The 23,929-nt window shown below is 28.1% G+C and overlaps 1 long non-coding RNA gene across 1 annotated transcript; it reads left to right on the top strand.

The window, feature by feature from the left end:
• Positions 1-4,321: 4,321 nt before the first annotated feature.
• Positions 4,322-6,643, top strand: LOC136084642 (uncharacterized). The gene is made up of 3 exons (XR_010640711.1): positions 4,322-4,471; positions 5,795-5,856; positions 6,029-6,643. It is a non-coding gene; the product is annotated as an uncharacterized LOC136084642 (long non-coding RNA).
• Positions 6,644-23,929: the final 17,286 nt, after the last annotated feature.

Below are 23,929 nucleotides of genomic sequence, written 5' to 3'. Positions count from 1 at the left end.
AGAAATTCACTTTTTATAAGGAGGTATTATAGACTAGCTGGAGAGAGAACGAAGCCGAAAATCGTTTAATATTGTTGTACAGCAGGATATGTTTTTAACAATGGTTTAAACTATCTAGAAGTAATCACAAGAAAATGACGATCTATTTAAAGTAATGATTACTTTAGATAGATCTTGATTTTTGTTTTACAATGCTTTAGGCAACTTATAAAATTTATACCTTATATCGAGGTATTTAAAAAACAATTACTGTTTTTTGAATACCTCAATATAAGGTATAAATTTAGTTATAAATTGTCCAAAGTATTGTTTAAATAATCTCTACGACTTCTTTATAAATATTATTTACTTCAGGTTCTTCAAAAAACTTAAATACCCGAGTCAAATGAAATATTGTTACGCGATCCTACTGTTTCAGTAATCACTTCTTTACATTCTCGAAATTCTTTCTGAGCTGTTCTATAAAAATTAAAGGATAAACGGATATTTAATATTAGGTGATATGTTATTTCATCCGTGTGCTTCATCCATAATGGTAAAAAACATGATGTTGACAACCAACCTAATGTGTTACTTCGAGTTTTATTTCGGTAAAAAGTCTTTGTAACTGAATGAAACGTCTTTGTAAATGCATTCAATGTTTACAATCGTAGTGTCCGCTACAATCATCTTTATACTCTTCCATGAATTCTATTCATTCAGAATAGCTGTTATACCTTTAATAACAGTATCTGTTTGTTTTACTCATTTGTTCTATGTCTTCAGCACTTGTTTTGCTTGTTTTGCTTGTACGACTTGAACTGATAAATATGGAAAATTGATTTCTTTTTTCCATAAGCTTGCTACTTCTTTCTCAATTTGTTTTTTGCGTTGTTGTCTTCCTTCGATGGATTCTCCCAGGAACAGATAGCAACCAACAATTTAGATTTTGAGTCATATCCTGTTGTTATCTTTTATTGAATGGCTCTTCTAGTGGAAAAGTTCATCTTTTCTTATGACTCATAAAATTGTACGAGATTTTTCATCCAGATTGTCTTGTTTCTTTGTGTAGTGAAAGCACTTTTTTATAAAAAATTATGACTGAAGATAATTCTTAAACATATTTGTGAAAGACAATATTAATAAATATAAGTGCTATTGTACTTCAATATTGTCTGATTGTCATCTGGCGAATACAGATTCATATATAATTATTAGCAGTGCTCAATCAGGCAGCTTAATATAATCTAAACTTTGCTAATTTCCATAATCTTCTAGAAAACTTTAGAAAATTCTAGAAAACTTCAGATATTTCTAAAAGCATCCTGAACAGTCCAAATAGTTCAAAATAGTTCTAAAATTCAGAAATTCATAATGCTTCTGCCTATAAATACTACTTAAATACCATTTTAAAAATTTTGTGTTTTGGGTGATCTTTTTTGAAAAATAATCAAAATAAAACCCATTTTCATTACTTTTGAGCAAAAATTCATTGATTTATGACACAGTAAATTAGTAGTTCAATATTTAAATTATATTTAAATGAAAAACAACATTAAAAAGTACTTCAAATTTCGTGTCACACACGGCAATCATCAGCTACGAAATACATAAAAAAACCGTTAGAATAAACCGTTTTAAACAAAAATACTTGAAATATATATATATATATATATATATATATATATATATATATATATACATACACACACACAAAACACACACAAATATTGTATATATTTGTGTGTGTGAGTGTGTGTGTGTGTGAGTGTGTGTGTGTGTGTGTGCGTGTGCATCGTATATATTCATAAATAGCAAAATAAGCTAGAATAAAATTAATTGATATGATTGACTAGCGTGATTTGTATGTTATGGTCCAAACCTTTTTGTAATTCAAAAGGTTAACAAATTGGTCAAACTCCGAAATGAATATTGATATTTTTTAAAGGGAAATTTTGTAAAATTTATTTATTTTGACTAAGATTTTCCCTCATAAATAAGGTACTCTGGTTTTCGACTAAAAGTTTATTAAAATTGTTAAATGCTCTCTTGCACACGATGTGATGTTAAACCAAAGTGCCCATTCTGAAAACTTACCAAAATTAGGCTCAATTAAATCCATTTTCAAGTCTTTTGAGCCTTCTAGTGGGGTGATTGCAAAATGATTTTGGCAATTACATTCGAAAGCCAATTTTCAGCGGAAATAACAGCCCTTTGGTTTTGGAAAGCATCCGCTAATGAAATTATTTCACCTCTACGGAGTTGTCAATTATCTTTTTAAAATGCTTACAGCTGTTTTAACAAAAGCTGATTCGTGCAAAATGCCAAATTCAGTTTAGTATAACTCTTTTTTTCCTTAGCTTAGAAAAAAATCCATTTGAGCAGGATAAATATTAACAAACAGGGCAATAAAAAACTTGTTAACTGAAAATCATTTTCTTCTCTCATCAAGGAGATGTTAAGCCTGATAACACAGTAGTTAAAAATTATAAAAGATACACCAATTGATTTGAAATCCTATTTAGAGTTTGGTGTGACTGCAACCTTATTTGAGTTAATTGCCATCAAATTATAAAAATTGATTCTAGCTCTACAGTTGCTTTTCATTGACGCACTATGAGGTCAAACTGGAGTAGCAAACAATATTGGCGGAATATTGCTTTTATACATTTCATACTGTAAACAATATTGCGCCAATACTTTTTGCTAGTCGGGAAAATTCACTTAACTTCAACATTTAAATTGAACTTCTTTCTGTGAACATGTTTAAAAGATTTCAAAATTCACACCGCAAAGTATTTTGATGTAAAAGCTCAATAACTCATATAGGTAGGCTCCTAGGTTAGCTAGGCTGGAACTATCGAGAATTGTAACAGTCGTGAGGAGATGCTTCAAAATTGAAGCTTAAGCTTTTTCAGAAAACATTCATAACAATTAAATGTCGCTCTACAAAAATTAAATTTAAAAAAATATGAGACGGAATTCTAAAATCTCTAGATGAGGCATTTCAAAGTTGTCATAAATTATTTCAGTTAGGAGGTTTGGTCCCTGATTAGGTTGTCTGTTTTCCCAAAACTATTTTGGAATTCTGGATTTTTTAAATATTTTTAAACATAAAACGGAGACCGTTTTTATTGAAGGTCACTTTTTCATTATTATTAGTGTCACAAAACGTAATTTATATTTTATAAAAAACGTGATTAAGTGCCAATGTTTTTTTTCATTATAATTTGAGGTTGAAAAGCATTTTTGATATAATTTGAGATAGGAGTATCTTTAGCCAAGCACAAGGAGTGTATTTACTTTTTTCTTCGCACACATATTTATTGGACCTTTTTTTTTTCACACAAAACTTTTAAAAACTTTTTAAATAGAATAAAGCATATAAATATAAATTATAATAATTTCGAAATTTAAAAAGTCTAACTCGCAGATTCCAAGTGGGCACAGGATCTAAAAAAGACGACTTTTGAACGGTCAAGAAACGTCTAAAATTTCAAAAGACGTTCAAAAAACGTTTTAAAACTTCATTTAAAAGACGTTTAAATGACGTCTTTTTTCAACCAGTGCCCATTGGGTTACTGTGTTTTGAACTTTGAACAGGCTTTGTTCATTTTTTAAACATTTTGTCAATGTAGTTAGATGTTTTGTTTTTCACTACTATAATTAGTATGGCATGCACACCACAGTTTTCCTCATTTTTTTGATTTTTAATTAACTAAATAAAAAACAACAAGAATAATTTATATTAATTACATCATAAAATTAAAGTTTTAAACCTTATTTGAAACTTGAGAATCATACTGCTTTTTAGATTACATTTTAAATGGAAAACATTTAAAATAGGCAATGCATAAAACCCAACCTTTTTCTTTAAAAAAATTACCTAATGAAAATCAGTTTCCTCGATGAATAGTTGTTACAACAGACATATTTCAAGCTTGTCGCAAACAGATCTTATGTTAAAGAAAACGTTAATGATTTATTTACGCAAAGTATCAAGATAAATATTTTTGTATTGCATACACATTTATTTAAAAAAAATTGATACAATACTTTTATGAGTTTTCGTATTTGTATACATTTTTTGAACTTTAAAAAAGATTATTATCTTATTAGAAGTCGGAATATAATATCTGCTTCCTAACCCATATTTTTATATCAGGTTTAAATATAGCATTTCAAATATTTTTTTTTAGATTAAGTAAATAAAGATTGCCTGGTTATAATTGTTTGCTAACTTTTTAACGGTTTATAATCCTCTTAGATTTAACAAGTACGTAATTTTATGTTTGATTTGTTTGTTGAACTTGAAATGCTTTTTATGGTTTGAATTCAAAAAATAAAAAGAATTGCTTTTGTTACTTTAGAGAAAATGTAGTGAAAAGTAAAAATGTATTTTCTTTATAATCATAGAAGCTACGTAATAATAAAGTAGGTACCATTAGTGCCAAGTCACAACTGCATCAAGTATCAAGAATTACTTTACTCAGTAAGTTAAATTAAAAAAAAGTTCAGAAATTAATTTGGCTAAATGTTAATTTATAAAAACACTTTCTCAAGTTTAACAAAGTTATGTATTTAACAAGTTATGTAAGTTATGTTAACTTATTTATATATTATATAACAGTATTCTACAAATAGAGTGCTCAATGTTCTTAAGGAACAGAGCAATAATAAATTAGTAAAAACACTTATCTAACTTTTATTTTCATCATTATGTTTTACCACCCATAGGTTCATCAGGAAGAAATTTCGTAATTTCGTGAATTTCTTTCTGATGAACCTACTGATGGTGAAACATAATGTTGAAGATAAAAGTTAGATAAGTGTATATATATATATATATATATATATATATATATATATATATATATATATATATATATATATATATATACATATATATATATATATATATATATATATATATATATATATATATATATATATATATATATATATATATATATATATATATATATATATATATATATATTTATTATATAAACACTTATTTCTGCTAACTCCTACATTATAGTAAATATGTAAAAACTGTTTACAATGCTACTTAAGATTTTGATATTAAATATAGCTAAAATTATATTGGTGACAATAAAAACCAGTCTACCGTATTTTTAACTGATTTTAAAAGAAAATATTATTTTATTGATTATTATGAATTCAACTTAAATCAGAACACATAAATTGATATTTTTATGGAACTTAAATATGATTTTTGGTTTTTAAGTGATTTTTAGTTTAAATGTAATTTCTAAATCCCAATTGTTATTAGCATAAAAATTTGAACGATCAATTATATTTTTTATGGTATTTATAACTTATATATTATATTAATATATCTACATTTATTATTTAAGTCGTTCTTTTTTTTTAAATTTATTTACATATTTGAAAAATTACATTTAAAAATATACACACACTTTTTTTTTACTCTGTTATAAATACTAGATTAGGGTAAAACACCTAGTGTTTGCCATGCGACCTAGTCTTTGCCTACATGGTCACTAAAAAACATAAAGAGCAAAAAATAATTGCTGGAAAGATTCGAAATCTTAAAAATTTAAGTTTTAAAATTTTAAAAGAACTCTGATGCTTTGCTCATATGACGATTGTACTTCAAAAATAGAGGTGCAAAATTTTTTTGGGAAAAAACTTTTCAAAATACCCTTATGCTTAAAGAAAAATTTGTAGTCCAGAAGTTTTTTCATTTGGTACTAATGATCGAGCTCTTTTCTTTAGCTTGAATGACGTTTTTACATTATGTTGTTTACGTTGTTGCTTCTGTTTGTAGGTATTGAAGTGGTGGAATAATAACTTCGTTTTCTAGTTTTGTACTCATATCTTTGTTTGCAGGTACAGTTTATTCTATTTTATCAATTTTACTCAAACTGAAGTTGATAACATTCATTGAAATATGAAGTGCTTTTGTAAGCGATGAGAAGTCTGTTAGTTGCAAACAGTTGTCTAACAATTCAATTGCAGTATTGATAAAAAATGAGTTAATTAGATTTATCTTTATTTTCAGATAATACAATGCCATTGAACAGGTGCAACGAAGTTTGAGCTGGTGAAACTACATGGGTTAGGATTAAATCAATATTTTAGTTGTGAAGCTTACAAATGTGCCGCAAGTGGCCGCGTTTTTGATTTTTGGGGGCAATAACTCACATATTTATTATTTGAGGTTATTCTTTCAAAGGAAGTTGTAAAGAGCAATCTTTCCTCTATACGATCAAACTTCAAGGTCGATAATTTGTTAAAAAACGAGTAAAAAATTTTTTTATATATGACTAGGTCAAAAAAATCGGCAAACACTGGATGTTTTACCTTTTTTTTTTTCTCTACATTTCTAGAAATGAATCCAAGTTGTTAGATATTATTTGAAGTTTTTTAAAATAATTTAAAGTTTAACCCTTGTCCCCTTTTTTAAATTTTTTACCCCCTCCGCCGCCTTTTCATAAAAAATATTTAACATTTAACAGTGACTTTAGGCTAAATATGAAACTAAAGAATGTATTATTGTAAATATGTATTGCTTGCCATTTCCATTTCTGTGCGTGACTTTTTATTTTTTATACTTTGAAGCAGGCAGTATCTAACCAATTTTATAATGATTATCTTGAAGAACAATCTTAACAAAAATATCTTTATAATATATATGGCTACCTGAATTATTAAATGTATTGTTTTTTATTTTACTTTATGTTTTTTGTATTAATGTCGCAACGGTTTGAAAAATGCATGATCATTTTCGAAACGCTATACTTAGGAGCAGGCAGAGGTTTATAGTTTACCCCGTCAAAATAAAAAATAAAAAAAGCGCCATACGCCATATTGTAAGTAACGTAGGGTAGATTAGGGTAACATGACCACCTTAAGCAAAAATATTTTCAAAAATAATTATGCTGGAGCCGAAATTTTTGCGAATAAACATTTTTAGGGATCCCTACTAATGATCCACTTAGATATTGGGGCACCCGAAATTTTTTTTAAAATACAGAGGTTTTAAAAAAGTAGCAAAGTGCTTATATTACCCAGACCGCTTGGTAATATGAGCACTTTAAATTAGCTCAAAAAAATAACATTAATAAAGTAAAAACTACCAACCTGAAAATTAAAACTAATTTTTGAAATATAATAATTCGTTAATGGCAAAACTTATCATTAAACAATCAAACTTTAAGCAACTTTTTGTTGAAACAGTAATACTATGTTTTCCGCAAAACAAATAAAACAAAAAAATTAGTTCGTTATTGTTTCAATTTTATTTTTTATAGTCAAACCTTTGAACAATAAAAATTCAAATTTTTTGAATTTAAATTACAAAAAAATTTTTAGGGTTGTTGAAATATCAAAACTTTATACTATGTTTTGCTTTTGTTCAAAACTCAATTTAAACCACTGCTATTTTAGGACTTTAAACTAGATAATTTCAATGAAAAACACTGGGTAATTTGGGCATGCTCATATTACACAAAAATGGCGTCTTTAAATAAAGTCAAAACTAAATGTTTCTATGCATTGCTTATCAAACAAAAGTGGATTGGATTTTTAGCTAACATATTTTTTATTATGAAAAAATTAATTTCATTATTTTAACACCAAAATTTCGCGCCACAGATTAATTTATGCGTGATGATATCATTTTAACAACTCAAAAAAATTAACATAATTTTAATTAGATGATAACCGTTAATTACTGCATATAAATTTATGCTAATTGTACTGACTCCTGTTATCACCACATAAAGTTGATTCAAAAAATACAAAGCTTCTTTAACTTCATTGTTTACAACTAAGAAATCTTTAAGTATGCTCATATTACCATGTTGCTCATATTTCTCTAATCTAACCTAACTACACGCAATGTGCTAATAAAAAAATAGTAGTAGTAATAGTAGTAGTAGTAGTAGTAGTAGTAGTAGTAGTAGTAGTAGTAGTAGTAGTAGTAGTAGTAGTAGTAGTAGTAGTAGTAGTAGTAGTAGTAGTAGTAGTAGTAGTAGTAGTAGTAGTAGTAATTTAGTAGTAGTAGTAGTAATTTTTTTTTTTTTATTATACTGTATTTATTTTTTTGAAAAATATACTGCTTGATTAAATTTACAAAACAACTTCAAATCTTGAGTCTTTAAAAATTCAAAAACACGAAATGTTGTACGTACTACGGTTTAACAAAAGTATACTTTTTTGAGAATGCTTTTAAAAACAAATCTTCTTTAAATCTCGAAATCCTTTTCAAATCCCGAGACAATAGACGCGGTTTTTTCTTAAAATGTTGAAACCGATTTTTTATCTGTTGAAAACTAATATTTTAGTTTTATCTTTTGGGAAAATTCCCTAGTATCAAAAAAAATTTTCCTGGGTTAAAATTCCTTCCGAAATAATCCGACATAAATTTTACAGCGTATAAAATAAACGATGTGTCAATAAAATAGTGGTTTATAAAAAAAAATATTTTATACATACTTATTATGTTACTAGCAAAACCATTATCCTTCAGTTTTCGTATAGCGACTGACATTAAAGTGGAGCATGCAAGGAGTGTAAATACATTAACTAAGAGTTTTGGTTTGGGCAGGCATCCTATCAATTTCAAAAAAGTATATAATACTTTTTTCCAGGGGAATTTTTTTGGGTGGATTGTTTACAGTGAGATCAATTCCCTTAATTAGTAAAAATATAGCACATTTTTTTGTGGGATATATTTTAATAAAAACTAAATACATCTATTTCTACTATATTTCTTTAAAACTATTTTTTCATCACTTTTGTAATGAGTACAAACTATTATCCGTAAAATGATAAATCTGTACCAGATTTATATTTTTCTGTGAAGTTATTGTAAAAAAAAAAAAGTGTAATACAAATGTAAAAAGTCACGAACGAAAGTTGCAAAGTTTGTAACTTCCGTTCGTGACTTCTGCGCGTTTGAAAAAACTGCATTTGAACGATTTATGTGACTCAGCGAGACCCTGTATCTTTCTTTATATAACGTGTACCAGGTAAATTTTTTCGAGACATTAACATTTTTTTTTTAACCCAATTTCATTTTTCTATTTCGTGTGTGATTCCAATTTAAAACTAGTTTACTCTTTGATATCACTACTAATGTAAACCATTCTTTGTTTACAAAACAAATGTTTAGATTAGAATTAAATGAGACTAAATTAGAATTTGCCAATTATATTGTTTATAAAAACGTAGAAAATTCCGAGCGCGATTTTTTGAAAATGTCCTGTTTCAATTAAACATGTTTTCTATCAACTTTGATTTCATTATTATTTGCGCTATGTATCAGATGATGTTGGTAAATATGAATAAAACATTTAACTTAAAGATCAACTTCTTTATGAAACTATAATCAAAAATCATTAAAATAAAAAAATTATATGCAAGTTTGAGATTAGAAAAACTTTCACAGCGAATATAGTTCATTATTATCAATAGTTTTATATTTATATATTTTGTAGTTAAGGTGGTATTACCCTGCAAACTTTTTTTTCCAAAATAAGGTACTTTACTTAAAATGATAAACACTTTTCAATAGTAGTTTAAAAACTGAACATGAAAAACACCATTTTTTACATATTAGTCACAAAGAAAAAATACTGAGTCTGCGATAAAAAGCAAAAACATGCAGTTACAGAACATGAATAACTTGAGAAATATTTAAGATATAAGCTTTAAGTTTTACGAACATATAGCTAAATGGTTGGTGGAAGGCACTTGTAGAATTTTTCAAAAGTACTGAGCCAAAGTAAAATTGCAAAATATAACCTTTAAAAATCATAAAAAATGGTCCTTGAGGTATGCAAAATATTTAATTCCGGTCAAAATAAAGAATATTTTTCAATTATTCAACTACCAGCCCCTTCAACAATATCAATGTAAAAACTGTGAAAATTTCAAAGATAAAGAGTAAATGGTTTCTGAGATATTAATATTCTAGTTTAAAAATATATGAAAAATATTTCTTAGAGAAAAGCAGCTTTCAAAATAAAAAATGCCTTAAACTAAAAAAATCTCTAATTAAAAAACATCCAAACTGTCCTGAAAAAAATGATTAAACACCTTCAATCTTTTGTTCTGTGGCAAAATAACCTTTCTACAATACCAATGAAAAAGTTATGAAAATAAGGGCAAAAACAAACAGGCATGGTTGCTAAGGTTAATAAAATTGTCGGGAAAATATTACATTTCTTTGATGCAAAGATATTAAGTCAACTACCAATTAACCCTGTATTTAAAAACGTGTAAAAAACGTATTAATACGATATTTAAACGTGCTAAACACATTTTGTGCTCACTAGGAACGAAGAGATTTTACGCCATTATCTATAGTTTACAAAATTTGATTTGAAATTAATTTCATCTGTAGTTTGCGAAAAATTGGATGTTTTTTGGAAAATGGTAGGAATTCCAACAATTTAAAAAAAAATACTGTAAGAATGATACTGCATTTGACACATCTTAGAAAGAACTTCATGAAAAATGTTAAAAATATTGCTATTGGGCTCAACCTATAAACCGTAATTTATGCAGCATCAAATGCAGATAAAAATAAACACCTTCCGTAAAATCAATAGTCAGTTTTTATTTTTTCTAAGATCAATGTCAAATAAAAAAACAAATTTTGGGTCCATTAGACAAGCGTTATAACATCAAAGTAAAAAAAAAATGAGCAAAAAAAAAACATAGAAATTAAAAGTTAATAAAAAATAGAAATCAAGAAAAAAATATATAAAAGAAAAAAGTTCCAAAGTATAGCAAGCATTTGATGATGAATACAAAATTTCTAGTAAAAGGAAAAAGTATTATTACTAGACAAAAGAAAAAAAAAGATATTGGAATACCCTGAAGTTTCATTAATGTCTGATAGGTTGAATCTATCCAACAGAGAAAGGTATTATATTTGGTGAAGTCAAAGCACAAGGTCACAATTCGATTAAAACATCTCAAAAAGCACAGCAAGCAGATCAGGTAATAAAATGCGACAGCAGCACGCTTCTATTCATCGGAATTTACAGCTGGTACCTGAAGTAAAATAAAATATTTAATAGTTGTATTAATAAGAAAACTAAGTGCACCTGAAGGAAAACTATTGTGTGAATTGATTTCCCATACAATTGGGCGACGTCAGGCAACAGCAATTATAGATTTTTCAAGTTCAAGTTGGATAAATGGTTCTGCAAAGAAAATAAAGAGCAATTTAATAGAAAGTTACTTTGGTGTGCCGACACTATATTAGTAAGAAATCTGTTTAGTTAACAACTTTTGGAGAATATCGATCTTCAAATTGCAAACCATTTAGATGCTTTAAAAAGTGAAGTATAAACTAAGTATGAAAAAAGTTATATAGAGGAATTATAACTGTTTTGTAAACTTTCAGTTTTATTTTATATTTTATGTGAAAATGCGGCTTCCTCGTACAAACAGAATTGATGCCCCATTTAATGACCTAAAATTCTAAAAAAAATTCCCTGTTTATAAAAAATTCACGATGGTACTTCTATTACTGCAATTGAAACATTTAAGGTGGCTCTACCCCTTTTTTACTAAATTCTTCAAAAATTGATAAAAATGTCTCTAGACTAAGTTTACTGTTAAAATATTTGATAAAAAAAAACCTGTGTCAGCAAAAATCATCAAAAAATCATCAAACTTCAAACATTAGTTTCTCAGAATCTTCAAGTTATATTTGAACCAAATTTTGACAGCATATAGGTAAAATAGTAAAGAAAGTTTTAAGTTAAAATCAAATTTCAAAATTGTACCAATCCATAATGACTGACAATTCTTTTTGAGCATTAAAAAACCAGGTCATTTTAGAAAAACAAAGTGCGATTAAACAAGTTTTGTTTGTTTGTTCTAAATATTTACAGACACGAAACTCTCAAAAAAAGTAACAAACTCATAGAAACTACACGCCCATACACCCATATACAACAAAAAAGAAATAACAGCTGAAACAAACTTTTTTGTGTGTATTTTATTATAAAATACCTTCGCTATACTATAATCTATGTATAATTAAATTGGTAACTAATAACAAATATAAAAATAAAATAAAAATATTATGGATCACATAAATCACACATAAAATATCCTTTAACAATTCGGCAACATTTTTGATGAGCTGGCTTATTAGCAATATGCGAATGTAGAGCAAACTTAAACATGACATATGTATCAGCAGCTTTTCTAATTCTAAGTTTCTTTTTACTCACAGCTAAGACTGCATTATGATAATTTAGAATTTAGTTTTTTTCTATAATAATTTATTATAAATTAGAAAAGAACAAAAAGTTATCAAAGTTCTTATTTAAAAAATCATTTTACTTTCATTTTTTCCTTTTTCTCTAAATAAATTTGTACCTCTGTTGAAAGTTTTTTACAGTTCTTTACTTTTGTTGATTTTGTTAATTCAATGTCAAGAGGTGCTTTTGAAACTTGATAGAAATTATATATGTTTTCTGCCATTTTTAATTTTTTGAGTGGAGAGCTAGGTTCTTGGGTTGATTCAGATGAAATGTTTGTTTCATTATCTGATTGAGTTAAGTTGTCGGTAGTTAAAAGGCAATCTGTAATATCAGTTTTATTTAGGTTCATGTATTTCTCTTGAATATTTGATTTTATTGTGTCTTTCTTCTTATCTGATATGGCATAACTAAGTTTGAATCTTGGATCTAAAACTGTAGACATGTTCAAGTTTTTGTTACATTTATAGCTGGAAAACCTTGAGATAAAATCTTTTTTCAACTCTTCTATTATAGTTTTTATTTCATCTGCATTTTCTGAAGCATAGGCTAGGTACGCTTCCATTGAAACTATAAATGGAATAATTTAAGACACTGATGTCCTATTTTCACTCATCTCTAGTGTAGCCACCTCAAAATGCTTTAAAACTAAGATAAGCGTCTCAGCTAATAACCATTGGTCTTCATTAAGATTAGAGGCATTACACTTTTAATTTCTAATAAAAAATAATGTTAGTGAAGTTTTTTGTTCAACTAGTCTTTCTAGCATGTAAAATGTCGAGTTCCATCTTGTTACTACATCTTGTATAAGTGAATGTTGAGGTAACTTTAGCTGTTGTTGAATTTCATGTAGCATATCCATGGAAGATGAAGAATGATGAAAGTGTGTGACAATTTTTCTAGACTTAGCTATAAGATCATTTACAATTGTTTGCTGTTTGAAAAGCTTATCGGTTATTCAAAGCTGAAGAGTGTGGATTACAAAACTTTTTTACAAAATTTTTTTCTAAACCAGCTTCTTTTATGGCTAACTTCATATTAGCAGCATTGTCAGAGAGGACAAAGTACACTTTGTTAGTTGGTATTTTCCATTCATTTAAAGAGTCTTTTAGAAATTTTGATATCTTTACACCTGTATGAGAGCCTGTTATTTTTTTTATTTATAGCACAGCTGTCATAGAATTAAACTCTGAGTTTATCCAGTGTGCTGTTAATGAATAAAAGTTTAGATCATTGTGATGTGTAGTCCATCCGTCAGTGGTAAAACTCAAAAAATCTGCTTTTGCTACATCATTCATAATTTGTAATTTCATTTTTTCATAAATTAAAGGAACTACTGTTTCAGTCATATGTCTTCTAGAGGTATACCTTGGTTCAAGATGCATAATTAGTTTTTTAAATACTTGATCTGTAACTAAAGAATACGGTTGAATGTCTTCTCATATCATTTCTCCGATAAGCATAGTTATTTTTTGAGCTCTTTGTTCACTTGAAGTCCATTTCGTATGCTTATTAATAGTTTCCTCAAGCTAAGATTGATGTTTTTGATCAAGAATAACTGTAACACTGTTGCTAACGGACAGTTTGCTATTATCATTCTCTTTACTGGTTGAAGTAGATGCAATAACATTTTTTTTCTGTGTTAATTTTTTTGAAACATTTTAGATCTTCTACTTTCTTGAAAACTTTTATATGTTTTGCTTTCATATGCCCTCTTAAATTAGATGTTGTAATTTTTTTGCCAGATGTTCCTCCTCTTGATATTTTGCAAAATTTACAAATTGCTTTTGAGCGATCATTTTCATCAATATCAAAATAGTCCCAGATTGGACTTTTCGTTGCTTTACTCATTGTTTCTTTAATTCTAATTTAATAATATCTCTAAATTTAATTTCTACATTAAGAAAGAAAAGTTTTTATTTCATCGCGCACTATTTTTATAAAAGAGTAGAACAAAAGAGAAAGAAAAGTTAAACTTGAATTGAATGAATAACGTTGTATAGAATTTTTTTTTTTTTTTGCGTCGTTTCTTTCTTTTTTAGATGAGATAATAAAAGTTTAATTGAAACAATACTTTGAATTAATTGGAACTGGAAGAGAAAATTGCTTTAATAGCGTTTAATAGATAAACATTTAAAATAAGTATTGTTTTACATTTTTCAAATGTTTTAACTTCGTGAAAACATTTGCTAAAAACTTGCCAATTATTAGAAGTAACGGCATTAAAATCTTTCATTCATTCTTTATAAAAAATCGTTTTAATTCGAACAAAATGACGAAAGTAAATATTTATAAAACGAGCTTTTCAACTGAAGTAATTGCTCTTATTGTCAAGAGAACAATAAAAAAATAAATGGAAAATAAACTTCAACAATAACAATTTCAAAATGTTGCTTTCATCGTCACATGAATGGAATGTGGCATTTCCATTCAGGTGTATATTTCCATCATATATCCAGTTTCAGGGCCGATTCCGATGCATCGGCCGATGCATTTGCATCGGCCTGTACCTATCGGCATCGGCATCGGCCAGAAGTAGGCATCGGCGCACCCCTACTTTTAATGCATATTGGTATATCTATAATGATAATTTTTGAAAAAAAATTTTTTAGCTGAGATATAAGGCTTCAAGCATAACTGTCCCGTTATGCCCCGCTGTCCCGATATGCCCCCTCTACCCAATTTGATAGTAATAAAGCTACAATCGCTCAATAATTATTAAAAATATAAGAGAAAACTACATCAACAGCTGTAAAGTATCAGAGTACTAACAGTGCCATGTTGCGCATGGATTGTGTCCATATTCGTACTTTTGACGCGTATTGTCGTGGCCACGTTTGGAGCCCTTTGAAACGGCTTAGAGTTTAATAATAGTAATTAGGCAATTGCTTGGACTATTAAATAGTGTAGTGAGCACTATCTGCACTTTGAGTCAAGTTCTTTAGCAAATTTAAAATGAGTAAAGTACCAAAAACTATAAAACACAAAAAATCATCGTCACCAACAAGTTCTCTAAATTTATCATTCACCAATATTTGTTGTCTTGAAAGTAACTTAGCCTGTGCATTTAAATTTGTAAGAATTCACTATTTTGTCGGGAAGTTAGGTTTAACTAGGCCCTTTCTCTTTATCCATCAGGCAATAGTGTTATAGTTGGTAACTTTAATGCTCATCACACTGAATGCTTGGCTTTAGTGTCAGTAACTCTGCAGGTCCCACAACTTTTGCCTTTCTGAATCTCTAACACGAATAGTCAACTTTCTTACTCACTTTCCAGACAGTCTGAATCATTTACCTTCTCAACTCAACTTGTGCCTTGTTTCTGATTCTAGTCAGTGCTTAGTTTCACCACATTCACCCTTAGGTACCTCTGATCACGGTTTGATCTCTCTAAAATAATTTATCTGGCTGACATTTGTGTGTCAATTAGGGCTAAAAAAAGGGTTTCCTGTTTTTGTTTTGACATTCAAGCAGAGCGAAGGGTTGTACTAAATGATACTACGTTTACAATGTTTTGTTTTGTTTTTTACTTAAAATTGTCACGTCTGAACTCATTATACAGTAATTTTCACTTTTTTGGAACGATTTGTTTAAGTTTTTTGTTTTTATTACCGGTAATAAATGCCTTCGAGCACGTATCTTCAAGTCCCGCTGATTAGTTGTTTTAATTCATCTCAAATATATATATATACAGGGCCTTCCTAAAGGTAGGGGGTGGGGCAAAGGGAATGTCCAGCCCCCCATCCTACTAATTTTATTAGTCAGCTAATAACACACGGGAGTCGGCAAAATTGGATCCATAGTTGACAGTCAGGAGTCAGCAAATGTCGGCTAACGAGAACCTTTTTTTTAACGATTCTAGTTTTGTGTTCAAAGTGGTATTCAGCCATTATTTCTATATTTTTATATTTTACTCATAATAATTACCTTCGATGAATTACTAGCATAATAAATAAAATCTAAAACGCATTGCAAAAATTTTATAATTAAAAAAAAAAAATTGCTGACTCAGCAAAAAAAGGTGAAAAAGTTGACGTTCCAAGAACATAAATATCTTAAGATTACATCAATATTAAAGGTTGAAATTTTTCAAAATGCTAGTATACTAGTGTAGGTTTAGCCTGAACCAAAAACTTTTTGAAAAAATTTAAATGATCAAAAATGGCAGACTTAATTGTGTCAAAAACTATATTTAGCAATAAAACACTCATTTGATATGGTATTTGTAGGTTAAGTTTAATTTTTTTTAATTTTTTTTTAAGGTTGAGGCACTCAAAACATTAATAGTGAATATATCCTGAAAATTTGAAGCTAAAATAATGTTTTTTTATTGAGATATCATTGTTTTCCTACGGCTTCTCATAAAAAAAAACAAAAGTTGAGAAAAATCAATTTTAAAATTATAAATCATGTACACTACTCAGATACATCATTAAAAACAACCAGAACAATAATCATTTGCAGTTTCTTTATCTAACTTTTGTCCAAAATAGTTTTTTCTAACAGATCTTAATTTTTTCCTTTTTTTTTTGTTTCATCTGACATTATTTTGTTCATACTTTTTAACCGTATGGAGTTTTTTTTACTTGCACCAATTTTAAAGCAACTACCAGATTAAATATTAAGAGCATTAAATACAGAAGATAACTTAGCAATGCCATCATTGTAAGTAATGGTTGCAGAGTAAACAGCCATTTCAAAAACAGCTTTAGAGGTAAATATAGTTTTAGGGAAAGGGTTCCAAATTAATTGATTAAATGCTTCATTTCCATTTTGAGTCATGCCGTGCAAACGTTTTGTAAGCATATCAGTATTTGCTGATCTTAAAATACTGGCTTAATCTTTTCCATAATTGCAACTGGTAAATTTACCTTTTTTCTTGTACGTAACTTGACAAGTTGCTATATCAGAGTGCCATTTACACCATCTTTTTTCACCATTGGTGAAAAATATATGACGTATTCTTCAGAAGTAAAATTAGTGCAACGATGAAGTGAAGCTATTACAGAGTTCTTCATTTCTAAAATACTATTTGAATTTTGCTAAATAGCCATTCCAACATAATTTTGTAAGATGTTGATTACATTATCCGTGAGCCAACCTTTGCCAGATATACCTTTTCCGTAAGATAGTTTTACCCGGTGTAATTAGTTTCTTTTAAGACGTAGTCGATTCCCTGTATGCTTCTGGTAATGCCCAATACATTCTAGTTTTATTGGAATAAGTTTATCACCATAAGGTTTTTGTGCAATAACTGAGGTACTGTCTCCGTCCCCAAGATATTTAGAATAGCGAATGTTACGTTTATTTACTGAAGAGCAAAATATTTCTGTTGCACCAGCTAACTCCATGGCACCAGCTGATTTAGTTTGATTTAATTAGCAGGAATAATTAACTTTCCACTGCTTATATTTAAGTGTCCCTTTTTTTCCTTCCCAAATTAGACAAAATTTACAAAACTGAGATAATATAACAGTATCCAATACCTTGTTTTTGTCGTGGGATGTTACCGGCGCTACACCGTTCAAAGAAGAATATTCTCTCCGCTGCCAGGTACCATCGATAGAAATATCACAATCAATAAAATCATTTATATTAGAGTCAGGTTATATCAGGTTCATAGCAGCATTTTTCATACTTTGCTCAGCAACTGATTTATAAGCATCATAAAGTTTGCTATTAATACAGTCAAAACTAGGTTTAGATAGAGGTGGTGGCATGTTCATTATGGAGGTAAAAGTTAACATTGCATCTCTCCCTCTGCCAATCTCCCTGAATGCTATAACACTGCGTATATTAATTTCACTAGTATTTATATCAGGTTTATTATTTTTGATAACAGGAGAAGAAAAAAATGTATCTTTAAATGCACAACCACTGCAAGAAATTTGAAAAAACAAAGAAAACCCCAAATGTCTTGAATGATCATGCAACATGGAAAGCTTTGTACCACATATATTACAAATAGCATGCTTTTCAAAATAACTTTTCATTTGATTAAAGTGCATAAAAAATATAAATTCATCATTATCAAATAATGTTTTTTAAAGATTTTTCAACTTTTTACTACTTGTAGGTACGTGCGTATCTGGGTTTTTACGGCACCGATTTTAAAGACAAAAACTGTAACCTTTTTCGGTGTGGTAAGGATGTATTTATTTGTCTTTTTTTTCAGAATTTTATATCAGCTTAGACTTTATTAAAAAAGTAGAATGTTTTATGTTGAATAAATTATGTTTTTTTTTTACGTGTAATTAATTTTTCAGTTTTTTTATTGCTATTTAAAATTTCGTTCCTGTTCTGGAACTGCATTGATATTGAAGTATGTTGGTACATATTTGAATTTTTCCAGTCAACTGTATAAATCAGTTTTCTATGTGCCTGCCAAATTTCATTAAAAAAAAATTCCTGACCACATACCGTATTTTTCGACCCAGTGGAGGTTCCATTTCCACCTCTTTTAGTGTTACTGTTACACTTTATTAAACTGTTTCTGCTCTTGTTACTGTTACTTTTTGTTATAAACTCTGTTTTTTTTTACAGTTACCAGTGATTTTTTTCGGTTTTAAAATTTCGTTTCTGTTCCGGAGGTGCATTAATATGGAAGGCATGTTGGTACATATTTGAAATTTTTTAGTCAACTGTATAGATCTATTTTCTATGTGCCTACCGAATTCATTAAAAAATATTTCTGACCACATACACTACTGTTCCGCTTATATATATGAAATATAAAAATTATACATACATTTAAAATAAATTTTATAGATTAATGGTGATTTTTTAAATTATTTAATTATGATTAATAGCCGACTCAATTAAATAGTAGTATTATGATTGTTGAATTTAATTTAGTGCATCATGGGACCTCACAAGAAAACATATCTATTTTATGGTAAAGCTAAAAGTTACTTAGCTTGTAATTTTGCGAGACCAGCTCATTTAAATATTGGTTGTAGAAATGGACATGTACTGGATATATTTGCAACCAACAACGATTTATATAAAGTAACTGTAGAACTAATCGGTAAGTATTTTAACATCAAAATTTGTATAAGTCAGATTCTGCAACTAGTTAGAACAAAAGTCTTTGTAAACCATTTTTCACGAAATTCGAAACCATTTTTTGAAATCTGCAATATGCTCTTTGCATACCAAAAACAACATCTGCTGTGGCACAAACATCGCAATCAATCGCAACCTCAATTGACATTGCTACGTGTTCTTCATTTTCTTCTCAACAATTCAGTGTTTTATCTGAATCAAATAGTGATCACTTATCTCCTTTATCTCGTCCTACTTTAAAAACCTCTTCTCGTGAACCACTATCCAGTTTGAGAGCTGACCAGTTGAGTCCCAGAAAAAAGGTTATGAGAAAGAGACTAACCATTTTGGCAAACGAAATGGCAATTAAGAAGAGAAAGCATAAAAAGGATATTAAAGGTTTAAGAGATAAGGCAAAGGCTAGACCATACAGATCTAAGTATCTAAATCAAGTTATTACTCGTAAGGAAAAGGTAATTTTTCAACTTAAAAAAAAATTAAAAGAAAAGTTTTTAAATTTACTGTTGAAAAAACTTCAAAATCAAATTTTTTGTTTTAAACAACTGTTGACATTCACGCAAACCAAGTTTTCTTATCAAAACGCAATGTTGAGCCAACAACTAGCTGAAAAAAATTCTGCAATTCTTGTACTTTGCACACTAAAGAATGGACTATTTGGATGTCACAGTTTTATTTGCTTCAAAAATTAGGCTTTCTTCAAAGCCACAATTCTGTTAAAAACATTACTGAGCATTTAATAACGGCCGTGGCGCAGTGGTTAAAGCGCTTGCTATGTAAACAGGAGATCGATGTTTGAAACGAGCTCTGGACAAATTTTCACGTCACGGTAAAGAAGGAGGCGTGAACTTCATGGTTAAAGGTACTTCCGCGGTGCTGTGTGACAAGACCGTTAGGACTTCTTGAGGCACCTAAAATAAAAAAAATAAAAAAATAAAAAATATAAAACTAAAAAAGCAAAATAGGAAATGATTATTAGAGTCTAAATTTTTTGGTAAAGCAGTATGTTTTTAAAAAAATTATTTTTATTTTTTGTGGTTTGTTGGAATTTATATATAGTTATATAAATAAATATATGGACTACGGAAAGGAAAATGAAAGAGAGCCGTGGTGGACACGCTTCCCCCCCCCCCTCTAATGTTTAGATGTAGGTTTTTAGTTGAACTAGATGGTGTTTTATGATTTTTTTTTGTACTTCGGCCCCCACTAAAATGTCACGTCTTCTTCGATGTTACATATGTATATATATCTTTTTTGTATATAGATCTTTAATTGAAATTTATTAGTAACGATAAAATATGCTATAGAAAATCTAGCCTTGGTGCTATTTTGGTATTTTTATATATATATATATATATAAAATTATTGTAAATATCGCAAAATTACACGATATTTTTTTATGCATGCTTTATAAAATTTTGGTATAAATTTTACTATGATGTTTTACTATAATCATTAAAAATATTTTGTTATTTTAATTCGAAACTTTTTTAATTGTTTTTAAATCGTTTTGCACATTTCACTATGCAAAATCGTACGCAAATTAACAATTATTATATTACAAAGCTGCCGTTAGCCGAACGCGAGCTTTATACGTAAGTTGCATTTTTCTTTAACAATGCTTCATAAAAAATTATGTTACTTAAATGAGCATAACTTTTTTTGTAATTATTCTTTCGAACCATATATAAAACTTAAATAAATAGTTTAAAACTTTTACACACGTACCTACAACTTGAAGAACAAGTTCCTGTGTTTGTATCAAATTGCTTATTGGTGTTATTGGAATTACTATGCTGATTGCCATTAAACTTTCTTTTCCTTGGTCTTATTATTCTTTTTTTGTTTGCCATAATTTACTTTTCAACCTCTAACTGTAATAGGTCAGATGCAAAAATTAAAAGCACTATTTTATCTGAATTCAAAACAATGTTAAACCGTTTAAAAATAGCAATGTGACTTAGATTTATGACATTTAGACCAATATAAACTTAAAATATTAAAAAAAAATAGTTACAGGATTGGCATGTTTAGTTTTTAGGGACTAACTTAAAGGATAAAAAGCTAGCAATGGCCGTTGTTATGTGAATAAAATATACCTTAAGGTGTTTAAGAAGAATATTCTTAATATACTAAGATTATTTTGGAAAAAATATTTTACTATTGGATTCATAAGGTTCAATTGTCTAAATAACACCTTTCAAATTTTTTTTTTTTTTTTTTCATTTTTCACTAAACTAATGGCTGGATACCACCTTAAGAAACCTGTTTGTTTCCCTAGTTGTGGTTTACAAGTATCTTATGAAATAATATTCTTATCTAATAATATTCTTATCTAATAAATGTTTAATAGATGTAAAAATGATATGTTTTAGGCAAATGTCGTACATGTTTTAGGCAAATGTCGCAACTTAAAATAATGAAATAAAACTTTTAGCAGACTAAAAATAAGGATCACATATAACTAATTAATTTCAATGTAAATGAACTTATGTAAAAATATTTTGAATATTATTAGGAGTAAATGCATTAGTAGGTTTAAATGCATTAGGAGTAAATGCATTTGACAAGAGTTATAGAGAAGTTTAAGTATCAACTGTGGTTGACTATTAGGACTGTTCACTCTTATCTCGCCTACTCGATTAAACAAATTGGTTGTTTTTTATTAATAAAAGTTTAATAGTTCAAACTTTTTACAGAAATCTTTATATTTTAGACTAACTGTTATTTTAAGAATTTTTAAACTGCTATTTCTTTGTTCCAATAAAACAAAGTTGAAAATTTTAGAATTTACATCTAAACATCAAAACACCGCCATAGTTATCACAAAATATTTGGCAGTTAAGTGGATTTGTTCTAAATTCGAATTAAACCAAGTTTTATGCACATTTGAAAAACCTCATTAAATTGGAACTGTTTGTGAATCTTGAACACGCATAACAATTTAAAATTCAACATCATTGAACCAGTCTACCCATAAGATACATTTGGTATTCATTTCTAACATAGCAAAAATTAACATTATATTGCCTCTTCTTGTATACAATATGCATATATTAAATTATTTATATTACATAAATATAAACTTTCCATGCAATTAACAACACTTATGCAATTATTATACAACTTATAACACTTAGTTAGGCTTTTACAGCATTTAATCCCAAAACACTGAAAGATTTTTCGACTATATTAACAATCATTTTTAACATAAATTTAAATGTAATTATATGAGAAAAAATGTTTTTATGAAATATAAACAACAGTACATTTTATTTTATTTGTTATATAATAAAATAAATATTAAAATAAACATTATAATTTTTTTTAAATTGAAAATGGTAGTTTGTTTTAGTTTCTCATAAACGTTTTAATTTGAATGGGTGTAATTATCAACAGATTTTATAAATATAAATAATTAGCCTGATTATTCTTTTTCAAACGATTAACTTGAGTAGAATCGATCTACAATAAAAGAATAACTCGCACCGCAACAGTTTTAAAAAAGACAAAAATGTCAGTTGTATCCGGAGTGATGGGGTGAAATAAAATTTGTTACCACGACAAACAATAAAACCTTGGTATTTTTCTTCCAGAAAAATATATAATACCTTTAGGCAGTCAAAATTCGTTTATTTGTGAGCTAGAGATAGACAATACTCTTTTTATAAGTTATTTATTGGCTGAATAATTAAACCTTGCGGAGTTTTTATCTCAACGCAGGATACGTATAGATAGAAATATTACTTTTGTTTAATATGTAAGGAATGTAAGCTGCATTCTTGTCATTAAATAAATACAATGAAAGCTATTAAAAGTTACCCTTCGACTTCATAATGTGTTTAGGAAGGAAGTTTTAAATGCCTAATTTTAAATTTAATGAATAACAAGCACTTCATATAGCTTAACATATTTTCTAACGCGAAATTTTCTTCAAAATAGTAGGCCCTTCTACCATACACCCTTACTGTGTGGATGCTTTGCGAATTAATTTAAAACTTAAAAATCCTTTTTTCAAACTTTGCTATTTTAATTATTAATGGCTCTATTAAATGCTGTATTAGCAAACCAATCACTTTTATTGATTAATTGTATTGTACTTTCTTTTTAGCATTACATAAAAGTTTTAGAATAACAATTTTTTCCTTTTTTTTAATTATCAAGGTAACTAGTTAGTAAAAAAAAAAACACCACCACCACCATTACAACCATCAATTTCGCTAGTATAAACATAGAAATAGTTTAGAAATTTTAGGTAATTATTTCCTCTAATAATAATGGAAATTTATCTTTTATCATAACTTATTTTTATCTAGTTGTCACGAAAATTTTTAAATTTTGAAAAACTACTTTAGATTTTTCTAATGGAAAAACGCTTAAGAAATTTATGAGAAAATATTTAATTTTGTAAGAAATGAATAATTCAATGGTTAATTTTTCTTAACCATTCACAACTATAAGTGACGATCGAACGTTTTAGATTTTTTCCATTTAAAATTTTAAAGCGCATTAGTTCAATATTCAATCGCCAATTCATCTTCTCAGCAGGTTTCAAATGCCCTCCTTCAATAACTTCTATGCATATCAGTCATAGATTGAAAGAAAGCATT

The sequence above is a fragment of the Hydra vulgaris genome, chromosome 09 (assembly GCF_038396675.1).
Source record: "Hydra vulgaris chromosome 09, alternate assembly HydraT2T_AEP".
Taxonomy (NCBI): Eukaryota; Metazoa; Cnidaria; class Hydrozoa; order Anthoathecata; family Hydridae; genus Hydra; species Hydra vulgaris.
The sequence above is the reverse complement of the archived record's forward strand: the minus strand, read 5'-3'. Positions and strand labels throughout refer to the sequence as shown.